We start from the raw sequence: 23,275 nt of genomic DNA on the forward strand, positions 1-23,275 counted from the left end.
CGCATTACTCTTGCGCCACGCGAAGTACTTCTTACCAAAATTTTGTTATTGAAGAAATAAATTATGCCTTTGGCGTTTGAATCAGTCGGGTTATATACGTAGTTTACTAAGTTTTTGCTCTGGCCATGTAGAGAGGGCCTTAATATTGTCAGATGTGCTATTTATTTCATCAAAAAGGCGCCCCAATATTTGTTAAATAAATTATGAACATCACTAGGAAACTTCACGAAAACTTTCCCAAGTATGCATGGCTTGTCGTTTCGTGACGTCACATCAGGCAGGATAACGTCAGAGTCGCCGGTGTTGACTTAGTCCCGGTTTTGATCAACATGGTTGATGGCGCGTACCACGACCGGGTGCGTAGAAAGATCATCGTCGAATAACTGAGTTTCCCTCTCTACCGTAAATAACGTCCTTCATAGAACGAGGCTCTTTTTGCATGATATTATATCAGAGCTTCCGCTGTTGCCAACGAAAACGCCGTGTGTTTTGCGGGTGCCATTTGAGAAGTTGGGCTGGGTTTAAAATCAAATTACTTGTAGGGCGGAGAATTAAAAGTTCGGATATTGTGCGGAAGATATTTCTAAAAGCATTGACAATATAATTTAGTGGTTTTCTGAGAGACAAACCTTTACCGGAAAATCCTTTTAAAGGGGTTATGACACGCCACAAATAAAATATTAGATAACTATACTGCTGGGACCCATTATATGTTCCTATAATCCTGCTAAAATAGTTTAGAAAATGGCGCGATAGTTTCGTGGTTAAATCGATTGATATGCGGGCCCCTCGGAGGGGCAGATCCGGGCGGAGCTGGAAGTTGGCTGCGTAGCCAGTATCCAACGCGGTGTCATCTTGCACGCACTCACAGACTTGGCTCTCTTGGCGTATCGAGCCTCAGTTTCCTCGTTTACCTTCCACGTTTCGAGCATGCGTCCGTGACGATTACGTCTACGGCATCGCTCGCTTTGTCAAAGTGTTTGACATTGATCGCAGCAGCGATGAGAGTGGTTGCTCTCAAGAGATGTTGGAAGCTGTTCATTTTGACTGCGAGTTTGCGACCCGTTGGCGACCAGCGCCAGCGACGACGAGTTACGGACGAACTCGCCGTGGTCACCGTCGTCCGGGAGTGTCTCGCAGACGCATGTAGGGTAGAAGATCAACGGGCCGGTGGCGACAGCGAGAATAACTTTCGGATTACCGAGTTTTGTATGAGCGGTTTTGATCATACCGCGTCCAGGAGAGCTTGGGCGATCATGGGGGCGCCTAGAATGAGAGAGTGTTCCTGGTCACGTGGTTTATGGACACCATGGTGTGACTAACTTGGGGTGTGTTGGCTGGTCGCCAGATGAAAATGATAACAATCCGTAAATTGAATATTGCAATTACCAGGGCTCTAAAAATCGCGTAACTTGGTGTATATACTAAGTAGCCCCTGAGCATTCCATTTCAAGAATAATCTATCGGTTTAATTTTCGTGTCATAACCCCTTTAAAACAAAGCTAAGCTGCACCCACCTATATCATATTTCAACACGTGATGGAGGAAATAAATAAGATTCCGCGAGCGGGACTTTTTTTTTTAACTTCGGTTCTTTAGGTTAATATGAGTAGAGATAGCAAGACTATAGTGCTGAAATTTCTACGTCATCTAATAGAGGGCAGCGCGAGGCACTATTTTAACCAGACTGAGGGGCGTCGGCCTTCGGCCGGGGCTCGTATACTTATACCCCTGTCAGACGGGCACCTCAAATGACATTTACCCCAAATGACATTCAGTGTAAATGTCATTTAGGCAGTGTCACACGGCAACTCAAATGACATTTGACTTAAATGACATTCGAGCTCAACTGAGTTCTCCCAAACTCATTTACGGCTCGTAAATGTGTAGTCTCGTCAACAGCGGTCAGCACAAGTTCCGCGAATTGAAATAAAACATTATAAATAATATAAATACAATTGAAAACAATGTTTGTAGCGATTATTTTTAGAAAAAAATGCTTATAACGTGTATATCTCGCACACATTTTGCGATATATTTGTTTAATATACTCGCGGTCTCAGTTGCGCGTCAGGAACGCGACCCTACGTTCCGACAGTTCCGGATCCATCGCACTACGATCGTTGTCGTCAGCAGGCTCCATCGCTACATGGTCACGGTCTTCGCTTGAATCAATCGCAGACGTAAACGTCAACGGGGTATACGAATCCGGCGAAGAACGAAAGAGCGCGAGGAACAACGGCGAGCAAGATGCACGGATTTCCGAAAGCAGACGAGCCAAGCGGCGGAACGGCTACGGCTACGGATTACTTGGCATTGCTGACGTCGTGTCGTTGCCACAAAACACCTTGTCTCCGTCAAAACGTGTACTTCGTTTTCATCTCCGCGTTTGAATTTTATGCTCTAAGAATTCATTACATTTTATTTACTTAGTAAACAATAAAATAAACACTAGTTTTCCGGGTTAACAACAGACCGCTACCGTGATAGACATCACCTAAATGACATTTGAGTTGCCCGTCTGACACGACACGACTTAAATGTCATTTGAAAATCCCAAAGGCCTTTAGCGTAAATGACATTCAAGGTGCCCGTCTGACAGGGGTATTACTTAAGGAGCAGAGCATGAAGCCCAGCCTAATGCTGACGCGGTCTTCGCACCCAATCTCTGGTATTAAAAGAAATGCAATCTTTTGAGAGTCAATACGAAATTAAGTAAACTCTCGGGCATGAAGCATGTGATTGGATCCGAGTCCTTCGCCGAACGCTGACGTCATCACCCGTTTTTTTATACGAGCTGAGCCGAGTTCACGCCGAACACTGACGCAGCCCTCGTGTCCAGTACGTGCTCAGATTGCGTGCTCAAAACAGTGGCGCGGACTCGGAAAATTGACGCAGCAGCTACCAGATACAGCGCATTTATGAAAAAAAAAAAAAAAAGGGTCTTCTCCGTTTATGGACATCCGACTATAGTGTAACCCGACTAAAAGAGTCCCTACGCCTAACTCTCAGACTGGGAGTTGCTTTGCCGCGAGCAACGTGGCCCTTCGAGATCCACTCAAGTGCATGACCAGTTATCGGAGGCTCAGGCAAGTGCAATGCCCCGACGCACACACACGCACAAATAAAAACGCTGCACATAACTCTTAAGATGAAGGACGTACGTATACGCGACGAACCTTACGAAGAACGACTCGTTCGTGGCCACACTGCGCGGCGCCAATCGGTCAACCGGGAGCCGCGATAACTGGCGCTAGAGTCGACGGTCTATAAACTATTACCGGCGGACGACGGGAGGGCAAGCTTCTCTCGCAAGATTGGCGTTCTCGTGTCTCGTTAAATAGAGTGTATGCCACTTCCGCTCGCGCGTCGGCTGACGTGGCACTCCGAGCTCTTCACGCACTCCATCCAACCGCGCTGATAGCGCACCGGACGTATATACGGCTTGCCTCAGGTTATGTGGATGCCCGCTGGCGTTGTCATACGCGTCTGTAAGCACGTCCCCTGGACGCCGCCATCTTAACACTGGCGCGTCTGCGCAGGACGACACAACTATGGTGACCGAAAGCTAAAAAAAAAAAAAAAAGACCCCAGGGCGTAGCTAATTGTGTTCACTTTTTTCACTTTGTGATTGGTCGTTCGGTGTCCGTATCGGTTAATGACGAAATCTGATTGGCTGCGGAACTATAATGAGATGCATGGGATTCGCCACGCCCTGCTATTCTTAAGTTGTCGGTGACGGTCAATTTTGCAGCCTCTGGTCTCTGGGTTGTACTAAGGAGCATCAGAATCGGTTTGTTGAACGAACAGAAAAAGTTGTTTATCCCATTCCGCCGGTAAGCGGTACGCAGGGCAGACGGGCGCATGTCTGAACGACAGGTTGAGGGAACACTATTACAATGTAAACATGGTGGTATTGGGACAGTTGATAATTTATTGTCATGACTGTGGGTGGGTTGCAGATTTTAAAAAAAGTGCTCAGTCATTGGAAGGAGTGGCAATGCCCTGATAAGAGAAATTATCGAAGCCGAAAGAAAAATAGTGTAAGCGCCTCGTCTGTTTCGCTATCCGATAAAGAGTTGAATACCTTGCGCGACGACAGCATTCGCGATGATGATGCTGGTATCTGTATCATTGGGTGCGTGTGTGCTTTCCTTGCTTGGTTGTCGTATATAGGGTTGCGGCTTGACGACTGAACTTCAGTTGTAAGTTCAGCGATGGTGTGTCCTTTCTTCTCAGTCCCGTCTGTTTGCGCTGTACGTTTTTATCATCATGCCTTACCAACACGCCCAAGCTTCCATTTCGAATGTTCCCTTACGTTGTAAAACAAAACGAGAATCAAGGCCAGTGAATCAGTTTCGACGAAACATGACAATTAAAAACTTCTAACTTTTCCACTCTAGTGCAGAAGGAAGACCAGAGAAGCTGTACTAAGGTGGAACGACCTCAAGGACGACTTCTTGGACCACCTGAAGGACGACGCCTAGAGGATGACGTCTAAGACAATCTCAAGGATGACGTCTAGGGCGACCTCAAGGGCGACTTCTAGGAAAACCTCGAGGACGCCTTCTAGGACGCCATCGAGGACGACCTGAAGGAAAACCTCTCGGACGACTTCTAGGATGCCCTCAAAAACGACGTCTCGGACGATTTCAAGGACGACTTCTGGGACGACGCCTAGGGAAATTCAGCTTTTCCACCCTGGTGAAAACCAGAAGGTTACCGCCATCTATAAACGACGGCGGCAACCAGACAACCAGCAAGCCGGTTGCTGCAGTCGCTCATAGATGGTGGTAGCTGTCCAGAGTTTTGTGACGACGTTTATTTTGGTGACGAACGCGAAACTGGGGAAACTAACCCTGAACAGCTCCGCTGTAGAAACATACCACATAATACGTTACCGGAAGTTCTCCTTGAACTGGAGTTGTTACGACGAATAAATTTGTCTAACCCTTTCGCTGTTTGCGAACATCAACTGCAGCTTGCATCCCAAGCGACTTCCGTTCGCTTCGTGTTTGCAAGCTTATCGAGTTGCTTATGCCACCAGTGCTAGAAAGCAGAAATGCTACTCGGACAACAAAGTTGGAGATTTAACGAGGGCCTTCGGCTGTACAATGTTACATCTTGGAGGAGGCAAGTTGGTTTACGAGAATATTCGAACTAGTTTAACAGATCTTGTGCTTCTTTTTTCTTTTGACGTTCACCTGCAGAATTGCTGGTCAAACGTTTCATCGACATTTTAAGGAGCGGTGTTAAGGTAGGCTTTGTTAATTATTTTTATGAACCGGAAGTTCACGAAGACGTCAAAGGCTGGAGCACCGACTGGTGGCGTTTGCCATTAATAAGCCATTCACACGGCCAACATAAAGGTACCTTTAACATAGGTCTCTTTGCTATCGCCGAATCAGCCCGTGTTCTTGGGTCGCGAGCACACGCCACGCGAGGAAGATCGTTAATTGATTGGCCAAGAGAATAAAGGTAACTTAGCTAAAGGTACCTTTACGGTCGTGTGAATGGGGTAAAAGAGAGTCTTATGATTAAAGAAAGAACGGTGCAACGAAGAACACTAACTTTCGTACGGCTGCCGCTAATGAATAGATAGTACATTTTAATCGCCATTAGCATACAAAGATGAGGACCGCTTTTTCGGCGACTAGATGGCACTGAATTTATAAAAGGTCGCATCCTGCTCGGTGTACATAGGAGGTGGTGGAAGTACGCATCCAATCGAGATTTGATTATTTTGATTGGCAGTAGCTAGGTATAAGTGGAAGAAGCACAACGATGGAATGCGTGTGATTGGTTCCTGCTTGATCCGACTTCCGGCTAAATGGAGCGGTAAAACTGAGTTGACGTATAGGTCACGTTCCGTCAATATCCCCAAGGTGTTCAGCAAAGTTACTAGATTACCTTAGTTGTGGAACTACCGCGAAAGAGGCTACCCCCCTTACTCACTTCAGTCCGCCTCCTGTCGTTTGAAGCGCCATCTAGATTATCGTTGCAAAACTGTGTGTTCCATAGAGTACGGGGGAGCGCCACCTAGACGCTGTGCTTCGAAACATACGTATTCCATAGAATGCACTGCAGTTACCATAGTGGCCGTCCGGCGTGTCGAGCGACAGGAAGCGAGTCGTCTTGAGTGAGGGGCGCACTGCTCGTAGAAGCAGCGTCTATGAGCAGTTCCGTAACCGAGCTGATCTAATAACCTTGGTGTACAGGTTACGTGAGGCCAGGAAACGTCACGTGACGCCAGTTTCCTCGCTAAATTTAGCGAAAATGCATGTACCGACGAACGAACCAAAATTTGAGATTTGGGGGTGGCGTTTGAAAGCATTGCATGCTTTATTAATTACAACAATTTAAAAAATAGTTAGTTTCAAGCTACGAAAGAAGGCTAATGTACAGTGTGTTGCCCAGCGCTGTGAGGGCGTAAAAGATTGTAAATATACAAACATTTTGAGTGCTAGTAAACTTTTCGTAAAGGTGTGTTTTGGTTGGCGTATTTTTGACACTAAAATTTCGTAAGTTCCACTTAAAAAAAATTGACTTCAAACAAATTTATTATGCACGGAAAGAAAAAGGTTGAGAACTGCCTAGGTGAAGCTGCTGCTCACATATGGCGCAACATAAAGCAAAAAAAATAATAAAATAAAATAAATATATATATATAAAGCTTATTTGAGATGAACATTCGAAAGCAGATCCAGCAGATTGGAGCGTGTGGGGTGCCATCTGTGACTTGCAGGGTGAAACAGAATATGTTTTTTTCAACATTTTTCTTCGTGCGCGGATTGTAAAAAAAAACAAAAACTAAAAAAACGAGATTTCTTTTTTGGTTTAAATTCTTTCCCTAAGAGCCCCTCTCATTAAAGTTTCGGATGATAAATGCACCAGTTAAAGAAATCTATGTGAAAAGTTTCAACGCACTGCTTTCACTAGTTTATGTACAATTTTTGTTTGCGGCGGAATAGTGCTCAGTGTAACACGCTGTATACGGCACGTTAATTAAAAGCAGTTTTAATAATCTTTCTGTAGGTGTAAACTATCCTGCCCAACGAAATAAGAAAGACAAAGTGAAAGGCCGATGCACGAGAAAACGTTCGCTTGGGAGGTCCTTTGCGTGTAGTTAATAACTTCAGTTATCGCGTGTCTTTTTTATTTTAGAGACATTAATGAGTGAGGTAGAGTTATAGGGGTGTTATCAGCTCACTAAGCCCTTTTGTTTTACGGAAAAGCTCGCGTCCCCCGTGGACATTAAAAATTTTTCGTTGACACGGTTGGGTGTCCGAAAAGCCCTATCATGGTTTGAAACTCTTGTGAAAGAGCTAGTTTGAGTCTAATCGCGCTCCCCAGACTTTACATTATTGCATTCTTTTTTTAGCTTTTAATTCTTCACTGGCCGCGGAACGGATGCAAGATTGAGATCATTTTTAAAACACCAGGGACTCCTGGTAAAGAGAAAAAAAAGTAATAGTGTTATCGCTTATTGAATAAGAGTTTTGTCTACTCCCTGATTTAACACGGCGAGCCGTCAGGGCACATATTTGCATAAGTTATGCAAAGCCGGTAAATATTGAGACAACGTCTGCGCGCTTGCTTTCTGCTTTTTTGTTAAGTTGTTCCGTCTGGGCGCCTGAGAAATCGCGCAGGTTAACGGACTAGAAAAAGAAATCTAAACACGTTTTCATGTTTTTCTTTGTTGTCCTCTTCATGCAGTCATATAAAAATGCCTTAAAATTGTATGTATGTATATATGAGAACTGAACAATAAATGTGATGAAGTGAAAAGTAATGAAGTAAATGCGATGATTGGTGGAAATGGTTTCATTCTGACGCTGTTCTCATCAGCGGGGCACCTAGAGTTTTTCTTCGTATATCAGTCGTACGGATACCTTAATTTCTAAACCCACGCGAATATCTCATTTGAAATAAACATTACTTGATTTGTTTCTAACCAATGCCGACGAATATCACGTGTTCGGAGGCGTCATTGGAACCCATAAGTGACCCCCTGCCAATTTATATGCTTGTCGACTCGAAAGTCGGAATACGTAAGGACAAAGGTGACTGTCCAGTTTATTATCGAAAAATTAGGGCAAAAAATTGAGAGGCATTTGAAGCAGAGATTTGCCGTACTTATTGGAGTCTTGTCTGGTCTAGTGTTTCAGCTGACGAGGCATATTATTACTCTATTGGGATTTTTACATATATAAACAGTGTTTTCCATACAGAAAACAAATTGACCCGATGAAAGCCCGGAAGCCGTGGGTGACTAAGCAGATAATCAAAATGATGAGTCAAAAAGACACTCTCTACAACAACTTTACGAAATCCAGAAAACCAGATGCGCCGGCCTTACCTAGAAAGCTGCGGAATGCTGTGACAAGCGCTTTACGTAGGGCTAAGCGTACATATTTTCATGCTGCGTTTATTGAAAATGAGCAAGTAATAAATATAACATGGAAGAAGCTGAACTCATTTCTGAGACGTGGCCCTTTCGAGTTTACAGCCATGAAGCTTAACATTGAAGGGAAAACGAGAGGTGGTTTGCCGTTAGCTGAAATATTTGAAGACTATGGTAACGCTGCCGATGAATTTTCATTTGAAAAAGACGTCTCTGACAAACTTTTTTTTTTTTTTACCCCTACTGACGCAGAGGAAGTTGCAGCAGTTTTCAAAAACCTTCGAACCAGCAAAAGTACTGACAGACGGTTTTATTACCAAACCTTCGAATCATGTATTTAAATTAAATTCTCCTTTTTTATACATATTTTTAATTTGGCAGATCAAAATGTCTATTTTCCTAAAAAATGCAAGTCGCTAAGGTTACGGTTATTTTACAGGTCTGGGGATAAGAACAACCTAGGAATTTATAGACCATTTTCTGTGCTCGCAGTGTTTCCAAAGAGGCTAGAGAAGATAATACACGCCAGATTATACACCATCTGGGAAAAACACTCTATCCTATCAACGTGCAAAATTTGGTTTTAGGAACGGGCATTCGACGGAACGCTATTAAAACCAAAATAATAAATTTTTATCAATATAAAAAAGGTATTAGCTTGGGGGTCTTTATCGACATTTCCAAATGCTTTCACCCGCCTAAACCACAAAAACCTGCTTTTAAAATTAAATGCATAAGGTGTGCGAGGAGTACGATGATCGAGAGTTTTAAAAAATATCGGCGTCAGTGTGTCGTGACAGATAGTCAGTGGTCTAGCTCAAAGAACCTTACGTCAGAGGTGCCCCAGAACACCTCCTGTTTAACTTGTAGAAAAATGATATATTATAGATATAGGCGACAGTGCACATTTTATTATTTACGCAGACGACACCAGTTTATTCTTTTCGGGTGAAGTTGTCCACAACGCTTTATGTGCGGCAAATAGCGTTCTACAGAAAATGAGTGACTGTACAATCTCAAACTCTTCAGTGATTAACACTAAGACAAAGACAATACTGTTTCAATCCAAAAATACAGGGTTTTCATTTACTCAAGGACTTTCTCTTCGAGGACGAAATATTGACTTTTTAGAGAATGTGGTAGTTCTCGGTGTGATATTTAATGAGTACATGAGCGGGGACGCCGAAGCACAATGTACAGCTGGCAGACATCCAAACGGTGTGGGCATTATTTAAAAGTGCCAATATTTATTACCCATTTCGGTCTTAGTCCTTCTTTATAACTCCCTCTTTTACTCTTGCTATAATTACTGCTTCCTTGTTTGAGGTGGCACAGTGGCTACAAATATGCATTACTTGCCCAGGCAGCACACCAATGTTGGACCTACATTGGGCCAACAATGGCAAACGCTGGCTCTGGAGGTCGGTCCAACATTGGTATTCTGGCCGAGCGCAACTTCTTCCAATGTTGGCCCAGCCATTGGCACCAACGTTGGGCCATCGTTCAACCAATGTTCCAGCCATCATTGGCACCAACGTTGGGCCATCGTTCAACCAACGTTCCAGTCATCATTGGCACCAACGTTGGGCCATCGTTCAACCAATGATCCAGCCATCATTGGCACCAACGTTGGGCCATCGTTCAACCAATGTTCTAGCCATCATTGGCACCAACGTTGACCCATCGTTCAACCAATATTCCAGCCATCATCGGCACCAATGTAAAACCATTCTTTAACCAACTTTTCAGCCATCATTGGCACCTTTATTAGGCCATCGTTAAACCAATATTTCAGCCATCGTTGACATCCACACTATGTCATTGGCTATGCCAATGGACCTTTTCCAAATACCGACGGCACCAGGCGGTGGCTGCACGAACTAAAAATCAAGGAAGTGACCTACCTGCGCTACCATCGATAATGGGAGCTACGTTACCAGTTGCTTCGCTCTCTGAGCAGCGTCGCGTGCCCAACGCAACGAGGTAGGCCTAGCGCGACTTTAAAGAAGGAAATCCGTAGCGTCCACCCAAACGTCATGTTTTTCTTTCCGTCCACTTTCTTTTTTTGTGTAACACAATTATATTTATGCTGCAATTACGTGTTCTACTCGTCGATTTACAGCCTCATTCCGAATTTCCTCGATTTTTTCGTGCCGACTTCCACCGCTTGGCATCGGGCGCTCGCGCGTGCGCAGAACGCTTCTCGGAAAAGGTCCATTTTGGCTTTCACACTAAATCAATGGCTACGCCATCATTGGCATACAAGTTCCTTCATTGAATAGGCCGTTATCGGCAGTCAAGCTAATTCATTGGCATGTCCCAATATGTTAATGCCATGTCTTTAATGCTGGCTATGCAATGATGGCAATGCGTTTAAATCCTGGTTGTTCCAACATTGGGTTTTAAGAACCCCTGGCCTGTTTCGTATTAACATTTCCACTGCAAGAAAAACATTCTGGGCACAAATGACAAGGTCCTCCTATGCTTTGTCTATGCACTATTTTATCTGGCGAGCAAATGAGTAATTCAAGATCAATTAATACTTTTTTCGGAACTTTTATTGAAAGGGGCTTGGGAGGAAGTTCAGCGGGGAGCCTATGCGTGGTCGTGGGGAGGGTCTTGGGGAGGGTCTGGGGGCGAGTCCTGGGGCTGGGGAGCCATTACGGCTTCCGAACGCCTCTTCCTGCGGCCTCCCCTGTCGCAAGACCCTGGCAGCCACTTCAACACCATTTTTAAGCTGCCGATTCTTCAATTTTTAGCTTCGCACTGATGGCATCTACGAAAAGATCCAAAGGTCGAAGATCAACGCTTTCAAATCCACATTGGTCTTAGTAAAGCACACTCCCAAGCAGCACGTTGTGGATGGGCCCAGGCTCTACATAAGTTCACTTGTTTCTGTGGCATCGCAATGTTCTGAAGAGCTTTGGTCACAATAGACTAAAAGTTCTTCCGCAACCTCAACAAAGTCATCGTGAAGTCAAGGATGACTGGCTACCATTACCTCTTTCTGAACTATGTAACTGAATCTATCATGCAGAAGAAAACGAACAGACGCGATCAAGCCACGAAACGCAGTGCTGGCTCACTTGCTCTAGCAGAAGCCTAGCCGCAGCGTCCCTCCACTAACAAAGGCTTTTCTGAAATGAATCGCTCTCGAGCTAGCATCTGGCACCCATGCCAATTATTCGTTATCTCTGAATGGGTATCGTCTGGAAGGTTGGATATCTCAAACTTATTTAAAACGTCCCAAACTGAATTAACCTATTTAATACACGAAGGAAACGCGTAAAGAAAAAGTACTCGCACATGAGTTTGTAAACAGGTAGCAAAACAGAGACAAAATATTCTCTTGAAATTTCCCAGAAGTTTATTACACACAGCATGTTCCGCAGAGCAGTACACACGTGCAAGCGATCTGCGAAATGCAAGGAGGTACGGGGTAATTCTAGGCCACATTGTCTGTTCTCCCGGCAGCTGGAAAAATATTTTCCCCGAAATTCTCCTGACAGACGCCTCTCATTGACGGTGGCAATCAGTTCATCGAAAGACGTTTCATTTACAGATCGCTTTATAGACACGCTGTTTCATCAGGAGATTGTTTTACAAAATATGATTAGCTCTGTTTTTCTTTTTTCTGGTAAAAAGTTACCCAAAATCGTCGCCGCAAATGGCATGTAGGGAGAGACGCTTGGGTTAACATTCTTGTAATGAGCCGTCGCAGAGCGTCGCCGCGAAGCTGCGTGGACGGGTCTGCCGGCGCTTATGGCCTGAATGTCCAACGAGACTGAATGTCCAACGAGCCTGAATATCCAATCGGTCACGTGACAGGCGAGACGGAATGTACAACGAGACGAAAGATCCAATCGAGACGGAATGTCCATCGAGTCTGAATGTCCAACGAGACGAAAGATCCAACCGAGACGAAATGTCCAACGTGCCTGAATGTACAACGAGACGAAAGATCCAACCGGGACGGAATGTCCAACGAGCCTGAATGTCCAACGAGTCTGAATATCCAATGGATATAGAATGAACCTTGCAAAGAATTTAGAAGACATTTCTTTGTTGAATTGTACGATTACTGATGGTTACGGCGGTGAAAAATGCGTTCGATGAAATAGAGAACCGGACATTTCGGTGCGGAGATATTGGTACGCGATCATTCGGTATGTGGTCGCTTCGACACCGGGCTTTTCAGTACCGGGATTTTTGATGCACGGCTGTTTTGGTGTGCCGCTGAGCTTGTCCCACTGATGTGTCCTCTGTGAAGTCCCCAAAATGAAATTAAAATTACGCTCGTGTATCTTGTAGACTTCATAAAACCCCAAAAACAATGCATTTATTGTTCATTTTATATATCTAAATATAAATATGATTTCTATAATTAAAAAAAAAAAGACGTTTAAAAGGTCACACATGCTACAAGATAAAAGACCGAACTCTTTGACCATTGACAATCTGTCACGCGTTTGATTTTAGACGGGTCGTTCCTCTGGAGCGGAAACAAATGTGGGACCCACGAGAGTTTTTAGAATCGTTAATCGTGCTTACCCTAAGCCACAGTTTTTCCGTATTGTACGAGTTGCTGTATTTTTCTTATTCGTGTCCCTAGTCCCGCAAAGATGATGTCCCTCGCATGGGAGAAAAGCGCCTCATTGAATTTTAGTATTATCATTATTTTTATGTGAAGTCGGTGTAGTAGGTGTAATTACATTAAATTGTAGTTTTGTTTTCTTTTTTACAAAACGAACGTGAAAGTTTTAGACATTTCTGATTGGACTTCTCGGTCCACAGAAACAAAAATTCAATCCTTATATCAAAATCAGTGTTAGAATACAACGTTCCTTTCATTAAGCCTTTGTGCAGGTAATGTCCTCAAGTGGTGAGCTTTTGTCCGGTGATTGTCCGGAGGATTCGGCACATTGACGCCTATCGCGACAATTAGTTTCGCATGCTTCGGCCACCAAAGCGATTGCTGTCGCAGTGAACCGTGTATTAAGCAACAAGTAGGAAATATTAGTAATTAATACAATACTTTTTAGGATTAGCTTCCGTCTTTTCTGCCTTTTCTGGTCACGTGGCATGCAGCAACCGCACCGATGCGCGCCCAGGTAGCATACCAAGGCTGCGATCGGATGTCAACTGGTTCTAACTCTGTCACAGAGCCGCTGCGACAGTGCGACCGTGATTCATTCATATGCGCACATTACAAGTGCACATATGACCACGGTATCAGGAAGTCAGCCCCTCGCTCGGTCTTCCCAAATTCCATAATGCTAGAGTTGCGAGTGAACATATTCACGAAGAACCCGACTTTTATAATTTTGAATAACCCGGGTACGATTCACTATCGGACCCTTGCCAGTTCTGAGAGCTGCATTCGTCATCCTCTCTTTTTTTTGGAAAGAAGGTCTCAATGTTGACCCCCACTGTCACCGGCAATCTACACACCCAACCCTAATCAACTCTTTCCGACAGTTCGACAAACGGGCACTCTCGCCCCATTTTTCATTCTGCGAATCGGCCTAGGGCGAATTGCCCTATTCGACGAATCGTCCTTCCAGTTGTCCAGAGACCATTGGAATTTCGACGAAGTGACCAGATTCGTGGTGCAATACGCTTCCCCTACAAGAATAGAAGGCAACGTGGAACGATCTATTGTTATATTCACACATGATGTAGGCTATTAGTACATCCGGGTGTGAACCTTCTGCTGCACGCCGAGGTGGATGCGTTCGCGTCCATCAGCAGTCAAGCTCCCACCTACCAAGCCGTCATGAACTACCTCGACAGAATGGCGAGCTTTGGAGTGCTTCCAGAAGCCAGTTAAACTACATGGGCTTCTGAAAACCACTATGCATGTCACATGCAAAAAAAAAAAAAAATAATAATAATAAGTTGCGTACTGCGTGATATTATACTTCGTTGCAGCTTCGGTCCGAGCGCGGCCGATGTTATGAGCCAAAGGGCCAATCAAACAGCGCAAAAGCGCAGCGTCATGGCGTGCTCTCTGGGCTTGATAGGACTAGCCGGCGGATGAGCACGCACAGAGAGACGGCTTATACCGGCTGGTCCTATCAACTGCAGAGAGCACGCCATGACGTTGTGCCTCTTTCGCTGTTTGATTGGCCCTTCGGCTCATAATATTGGCCGCGCTCGGATTGAAGCTGAAACGAGGTATAGTATTATCGCTCTACTCACTGACATACAAACCTATTGGTAGGGAATGCATGCGTATGTAAGCTACTGACGACTGCAGTGTACAGTAAGTTGTTGTCTCTTTAGAGATAAACGAACAAAAATAAAAATTTGTCAAATTCACACAATTGTTCTGGATTTACTCAGGAATTGTCGGGTCACGCTTGTGCAAACTCTTGATGTCTCGCACCCACAGCTCCCAAATCTCCTTTAAAAAAAAATATATATATATATATTAACTGCGCACAGTCAGTGGCGCTGGCGGGCGGTCATGTATTTACAATGCGGGTCTTCGTTTATAGCTCATCTATATAAATCGAAATGGGCAGGGATGAGGACTGAACTACAAATTCCTGGGATCTGAACGTCCCCCAATTGCGATGCACTAGAACACCCGGACATTGCATCCCTATTATATATTTCAAATTGGCTGACCTATATATATGTCATCGGAACATTCCAAACATTTGAACTGTTAATATCAAAGGAGCGTTTGGCGTCGTACAATCGATACCTTTAACCGATTGGTATATAGCTTCGCATCGGCACTCAGCTAACTATCAAGCCTTCCTATAAATGAAAGTATAATATTTGTGTCTGCTCTGTTTCTTTGTCGGTACGTCAACGTCGGCTTTTGTGGCACGACATTTTAGAATGATGAAACTATAGCAATGCCTGCAGGAGCGCGGACTAAATATACACACAGGTTTGAAAATTATTCTAGCACGTGACAGGCGAGACGGAATGTCCAACGTGCCTGAATGTCCAACGAGACGAAAGATCCAACCGAGACGAAATACACAACGAGCCTGAATGTCCATCGAGACGAAAGATCCAACCGAGACGGAATGTCCAACGAGCCTGAATGTCCAACGAGACGAAAGATCCAACCGAGACGGAATGTCCAACGAGCCTGAATATCCAACGTGCCTGAATATCCATTATTGGATCTTCCGTCTCGTTGGACATTCAGGCTCGTTGGACATTCCGTCTCGTAATCGTCTGCCGGCCGGTAACACTCCCGCGAAAAAAAGAAGTAGATATTCTGCCGCCGGCACAATAGCCCTGAAAAACAAATGCCGGCAGTTGCGTCCTATTGGGTCGTGAAAACAACTATTTTAAGCTGTAGAGTAACTCCATGGTAAGGTGCCCGTCTCTTATGCGGCGGGACCCTGGTTCAATCGTCAGTGTGGGATTACTTTTCTTTTTTTTAGGCATATGGCGATACCTGCGACATTTCTTTTTTACGATTAACACTGAAAAACAATAATTAAAGTTGTCAACGAAACTTTATGAGACTCCCTTTCCGGCGGTGAATGGAGGGCAGCGAGGCGTGGGCCGCCGGCGGGCCGCTAGGAAGCGGCGTGTTCAGGTGGGGCAATTGGGTTTACATTTTTCTAATTAGCAGCCGCAGACTGTGATACACGCGCTGTCAATGTGATACAAGCGCTGTCCAAAACTGGCGGAGTTTGTTTTCCCCGGGCTATGTCCTCCATTCACCCCCGGAAAGGGCGCAGTCCCATACCATTTGATTCAGCGAAGTTTCGTGCACAACACTCGTTTTTTTTTTTCGGTGTTAAAGGGGTCATGAAACAATTTTCCAACTTTTCCTGTTTAGCTTTCCTCCTCAACTCATAAATCGCCCATTCCACCAAACAGTTAAAGAAGACGAAAAGAAGGGAGGCCCCTCTTGCTCGGAACTTGGTTTGTGTACCCGGAGAGAGCCATTGTCCCCCTAGAAGATTAGCCCGTCGCTCAAAACTCAGACAAAAGTTTCTTTTCCTAGCCCGTTCACCCCTAAGCTGACAGTGCTGTTGAAGCTACGTGCTCGTTGGGCCAGCCACACTTGCCACGTGAGCGTGGCAAATGTGGCTGCAGAGAATGAAGTCAGGTGATGAAAGGGAGGCGGCTGATTGGTCCGGCAAGCGCGTAGCTTCCACCACAATGTCAGCTTAGGGGTGAAGGGAATAAGTGAGGTCCGGTTGCGTGTGACGTCAGTTTGGACCCGATGACGCGCTTTTGGGACCGCGGATGTATCACAGTGAAAAGGCAGAGAGGTTGCGAAGGGAGGAGGTACGAAATAGTCCGCTCTGTTTTCAAATTTTCGCACTGAAAGTCGGACTTTTGACTTCCTACCTTTTTTTCTTTTGGTCCACTGAACGAAGTGCTATTAGTAAAAACCCAGTCTAAAATGATTTATCCCAACCCAAAAATCGTTTCATAAGCCCTTTAATCATTAAAAAAAAAAAAAACTTGTTGTAAATATTGTAAAATGCTTAAAAAATGTTTGAGAGAAAAAAAATAAGCTCGGACTGGTGGATTGAATCAGGATCCCGCTGTGTATGAGACACACTTTACCAGTGAGCTACTCTACAGCTTCAAATAGCCATTTTCACGATTCGTTTTATACGAGACCCAATAGGGGCAACAGCCGGCATTCTTTTCCCGGGCTGCCGGCAGAATATTCACCTCCGCGAAAAAATTTTCCCGCAGCGTGCGATTTGCGTAGCGAGTGTCGGTGATATGTTAGTGTCGACAAAACGTGTCCATGAAATGTGTGCTCATGAAAAGTTGTCTATGAAACGAGTTTCCATGAAGAGCCGGGAGAGCAAGAAAGTCAGTATTCTACCGGGAGTAGCATAATTTTAGGCAGCTAATGGTAGGCGACTCTCCATAGAATTTCGGAAAAATTATTCTCTCGGCTGCCGGGAAATAGACACTGCCTAACACTATAAATAATCTGGAAGAGTACCCGTAGAGCAGCGGCCACTCGTTGCCAACAAGCAGGTTGCCGTGCACTTACCAAAAAATTAGCGGACTTCAAAGATGTATTCCGAGATATTCGTTGATATGGGCACTGGAGAACAACCACGTACACACAAAAACGAGATGGTAGGGCTCCGTGAAGGTTCAACACGATGCGGTGCAAGCTGTCATTTGCCGAACCAAACCAAATCACGAGAATTTCTGTGACTTCTTCGAAGAAATCGCCTTTTGCCGATATACGCGTAGGACTTTTCAAATACTGAGCCACACAGGCCGCAGCCAGGGACAGGAATGCTGGTAGGGGGACGCAGGTGGGTTGCTGGAGAGGAGAGGAGGAAGCACTTCCCTCCCTCCAGCATTTCCTGCTTCTTCAAGGTCCCAGGTGGGTGCGCCCACAAAAGGCTCATCTTCGAGGGTCATCAGAACAATGAACTAAGCGAGATGATTTGTCACTGGATACATTTGTGAGTTCGTCCCAAAGTTGATAGTGCAGTGGATGCTATGTGAGTGGTCTACCAAGCAGTGTCCTTCAGGCAGGTGCCGTTCTCTGCCTCGTGACCCGCTTGGACACTATGGTCACGTGACCGTAACCGGAGACACGCTTGGCGTAAAATACGCATAGCGTCTACTCTGCTGTCAATATCGAGTGAACAGGACAGCAGTACGAAGGCTACTTGGGGACAACTTTTCTTGGCAATGCAGTGGAAGGTACAGGCCCGCCCTCCCACTTCCTGTTTGAGCGCTGAATGTAGCTGTGCGCGGGCTCTCCTCCTTTTCGCTGCATTGCCAAGAACAGTTCTCGCCGAGATAGCTTTTGGAGTACCGAAGGAACTGCCCTTCCCAAATGTTAACCAAAAACGGGAGGCATGAAGATGCCATGTTTTACGCCGTAAAACCCACACTTTGAAATAAATGCAAAAATAACAGCGTCTTCTTTCTGCGCACGATGTCCCAAAACAAACTGAAATTACAAACAAAAAAATAGTACTCAGAAATAAACTGTGCCGTATATTTCGCAGCACGCTAATAGACTTTTTTTTTATTTCGCGAGGATTGTGTACATGTAACGAAAACTGTACCATTTCTTAAACCATGTAATCATAAATGCAACAGAGATGCAAAGATTCCTAAAGCTGAAGTTAAAGAAAAAAAACACGTGAATCTCACAAAACGATGGAAACACATGGAGGGGTTCTGGGCTCGAAAGTGCTAACGACTTACCATATCGCAGAATAATAAAAAAATATATATATCAGCATTAGTGTCTGCATATTTGAGGAATTTACAGAACAGTGAGGTAATAGGACGTCCCTAAGGTGGCGCAAAATTCACGATTAAGTAATTAAACATTTGTTTCGGGTGTTAAAAAGTTTTTTTAATGTATATTTCGTTGTTCTCGACGTGGGCGTCGACGGACATAGCGCCGCTGCTTGCGCCCCTGTCGAGGTGAGGACTACATTTTACACGTTGTAGCGACACTATATCGCGCTATAAACTCGTAAATTTTTTCCCGCATGCAGCCTCGAGCGAGTTGTTTCGAATGTCGGTGCAAGACAGAGCAACGGCGCAGCAATCGCGGCATGAGAACCGACTGCGCCTCGATCTGACCGACCGCGCACACTCTGCTGTAAAGTGAGCGTGGGAACTCCGAGCACCGTTAGCTCGCTGGTGTTGCAAGAGGCTGCTTTGTCGTTGAGACCTTGCAAACGCCTGCGAAGCCATTCCAGTGCTTGGCGCATCTCTCGCGCAGCATCGCAACCTTTTTGGCGCCTAATAGGTCAACAGAGCCCGTGGCATGGGCTGCGGTTCATACTAAGTTGAAGCAGAGTAGCCGCGAAGTACGTGAACCGTTGCGACGATGCGTGACGTTGAAAAATAAAGAGAGAAAAATTATCTCGCGGTTTTTCCAGTTTCAGATGTGGCGATTTGAGACAAGAATGCTGTAAATGTCATCGAGGGATCAATTCGTTAACTCTATTATTGCGTTCATTTGGCTCGCACTCTACACTCATGAACTGATCTTTTGATTTTCGAGACTTGCATTTTCTAGAGAGCTTCGTGACAACACCAGTAGTTTTTTGGCGCACCGAATCCTGCAAAGCCAATAAACTTCACCCCAAACCACTCCGTTGTAGTTACGTGGGATCCTGAAACCAGTGATTACAGTGACGCGTTAAAATTTTTTTATTTTTTTTTATTTTTTGTGACCGCCCGCTTGTCTACCCTGATCGGCTCGGACCAAAAAGAGACAAAAGACGCAAAGAAAATCCCTTCCCTGGCAGTTCCGTATGATTCCGGTGCCCGGGAAATACAGTGAGACGCCATGCTGGCAGTTCACCGAATTCCCTGGGCAGTCCCGGTCCAGTCTAGTATGGCCAAGGCCAAATATTGGCCCCGTCGCTAGTCTAAGCAAGTGTTCTGCCTGGGGTGTAATATGTTGTAAACTTCTTCATCAAGAATCGATTCAAAATACAACTTTTCAATTGACACCTTTTCCCTCAAATAAGTATTTAATAAAGTTTGCCAATTAGTTTTAATTCATGAATAACTTATTTAATTACAGAGTCTTCCTAACAGTCTTTTTATCAAGACGCCTTCTGGCAACAGTGATCTTCATTGCCTAGAGTACTTCATTCGTTTTTAAAGCTCGGTTTTAGAAAACGAGGCACCCTGATACCTTGCGCCAAGACATTTTCAATGTTGGTAACCCATTGGCTAAGACAGGCCAACGTTGGTCAGCCTAAGCTAATCGATTACCAATGTTGGTAAGCCATTGGCTAAGACAGGCCACTGTTGGCCAGACTAAGCCAATCATTTACCAACGTTGGTAGGCCACTGGCTAAGACAGGCAATTGGTAGCCAGCTTAAACCAATCGATTGCCAACGTTGGTAACCCATTGGCTCTATTACAGTTTATATTTCTGCGGGCGTTGTCACTACCGTAGTCATTACTGCAGTTGCTGTATTTTGTACGCACTTTGAAAGCATTTTTAGGCAAGCAGACTTAATGCTCAGCTCCTTCTGTTATATGTTGCGTGATAACCTTTCTTTGCGGATTGAAATGCGCATCAAGTTTATGTCACCTTCTACCTCAAACATAGGGTGTTCGAGATGTTAATTCAACGCGATTTTTTATTCGTGAAGACATGTAATTGCTTAATCAATCGCTGGATATTTGTTTAAAGTTTTATTTTGTTGCTAAAAATATAAGTGCTTTTTATTCATTTTTAATTTTGTCCGGTTTCGTCTGAATTATAGGCCGTGTTTTGCGGCTCAGCAAAGTGGGTTGCTTTGAGATTTTCAAGATCACATACAACTGACAATACACACGTGTACTAGGTACTGGGGAGGCGGGTTGAGCTTCCGGGGTTGAACCTTGCCCCCCCCCCCCCCCCCCCCCCCCCTTTGGAAAGGTTTCCCGGCTGCGTCGCTAAATGGGCATAAGAGAAGAGGCACCATGCTTTTTGCCGTATAAACATATACACAAATCGAAGGAAGCGTGCATTTTGTATTTCGTGTGGAATTTACTGAGCACAACTATCAGTTTTGGGAAGACGCGTGTTAGTTATAGTCGGTGATAGGTGGTAGAAGCTCCTCCCATCTCTTTCTATATTTGTAGATCGAAAGATCGGGAGGAGGCGACCTCCTCCGCAGCGTTTACTTTTAACCTGTCACCGACTACGGTTTTTTTCTTCGTGGACGTTCAAAATTGCTACAGCTCGCAATGCATACAGTGTTGAAGCGTTTAAGTGGTTCGTAAGAAGCTATATCACTGGCACGAGGACATCGAAGACGTGGAGAAAATCGGCCAGAAACGTCTTAAAAGGGAGCGCGTGGCAAGGAGCTGGCGGCCTGGGGAGCGCGTGGCCTGGGCGCGAGACGAGGCTCGTGTTTGGAACGGTTGGGAACGACACGTCAGATCGCATCGCTTGCAGCTTGTAGATAATGTAAATAAAAGTTTGTTTGAATGTAACCATCGACGACTGCCAGAGGTTCCTAGATTGGTGCCGAAACCCGGGAGGAACGACTGAACGAAGGGAACCTGGTGGTTTACAGCAACTTTTCATCAAGCCAAGCCAGAACGATCGGCGATCATGGACGTCCTCAAGAAAAAACGGAAGACGCATCGGATGCAAGTGACACGACTGACTGGTGAGGCCGACGCGTTACTACTCTTAGCTAGGCCAAGCGTCAACGCCCTCGAGGTTCTAATCGAGCGTATTCATCTGGCCCGCGACCAACTGAACGACGTGGACGCGGCGATCGAACCTCTGATTACGGGACAAGATGCAGAAGCAGAGTTCAGTCATGCGATCGAGTATTCGGACAAGATCGTCACGTACCTCACCAAACTTAAACAAAAGATGAAGAGCGTGGGGAGCAGCCACCCAGCAAGGGGACCATCGAGCGGAGATCGGAACGGAGGATCCTCGGTGACATCAAAAATCAAACTCCCAAAATTGAAACTAATCCAATTCAACGGGCACCTAAAGGGCTGGCAACCCTTCTGGCAGCAATTCGATACCGCCATTCATCAAAATCCGGAACTCCCGCCGTCAGAAAAGTTAAACTATATCTGCGATCGGAGCTGACCGGCGATGGAGCAGCCGCCATCGGTGGATTGCAGCCGACCGCTGAGTGTTAGCGGACGCCATCGAGCTCCTTCAGCAGCGGTTCGGGAACCAAGAGACGCTTATCCAAGACCACATGGAAGGTCTCATGGACATTCAGCCAGTGCCACCCCAACGGAACACCCGAGCCCTACGGCGTTTATACGACACTCTACAGGCGCACATCAGGGGCCTTAGAACGTTAGGGGTGGGCGAAGAGGCGTATGGAGCTATGCTCTACACAGTTCTTTTGCGAGTGCTACCGAGAGATATCACTCTCGATTTCAACCGGAAGATGTCGGCGGAGGAGACCGGGAATGCCAACGCCGCAAGGGCATCAATGACAGACGCCAGTTTGGAATCCGCCCCACAGCAAGTACACCTGAGGGCTCTGCGGTTTGTCCTCGACTTTCTACGCATCGAGGTGGAGAGCCGCGAAAGGACATCAAAGCACCAGCTGGAAGACGCCGTCGGTAAGCCCAGACCTTCTTCTCTGACGCATGGCTCTGTGAAGAGGTCAACGATCAACGCTCAGACTCGCAGTTCCACCGCGGCGGCATTGCACGGCAGTGTGGACGTCTTAGAGTGCTTCCTTTGCAAGTCAAAAGCGCACGAAACACCGGAATGTAACGCAAGAATCGGGCTAGCGGAGAAGAAGCGTAGGTTGCAAGCAGACCGGAGGTGCTCCCGCTGCACGAAGGCCAATCATATGGCAAGATTATGTCGAGGAGCACCCAGCTGTGGCAAATGTCAAGGCAGGCACGCGTCCACTATGTGCGACCCGAATTAAGCGCCGGGAAAAACGTCCACCAGATCGAATGAGACAGAACCGAAGGAACCGGCACCGGTCGCTATGCATGTGCGTGGTAGGAACAGCAAGCCGGCAGTGCTCCTACAAACGGTTACTGCGTGGGCAGAAGGTACAAACAGAAGGAAGCTTGCCCGTATTATCTTCGACAGCGGCAGTCAGCGCTCCTTCATAACTGAAGAACTGTCTCAGCAACTGGACTGCAAATTGCTCGGGACAGAGATCCTCACAATAGGCGTGTTCGGGGGCGAAAGCACTGAACGTACGTTTCGCAGGGTTCAAGTAACTTTGCGAGACCAACACTACAACAAAAGATATGACATCGACGCTCTCGAGACACCTACCATATGTGAGCGGGACCTTCCGAGCCCAGATGAAGCCATCGTGGCAACATTAGAGGAACTTGGCTGTCCCGTGGGAGACAACATGACCGGACTGGAACAACGCGGCGTCGACATACTGCTGGGATCAGACCACTACTGGGGGTGC

The sequence above is a fragment of the Ixodes scapularis genome, unplaced genomic scaffold, assembly GCF_016920785.2.
Source record: "Ixodes scapularis isolate PalLabHiFi unplaced genomic scaffold, ASM1692078v2 PGA_scaffold6__148_contigs__length_123643588, whole genome shotgun sequence".
In the NCBI taxonomy this organism is placed as follows: domain Eukaryota; kingdom Metazoa; phylum Arthropoda; class Arachnida; order Ixodida; family Ixodidae; genus Ixodes; species Ixodes scapularis.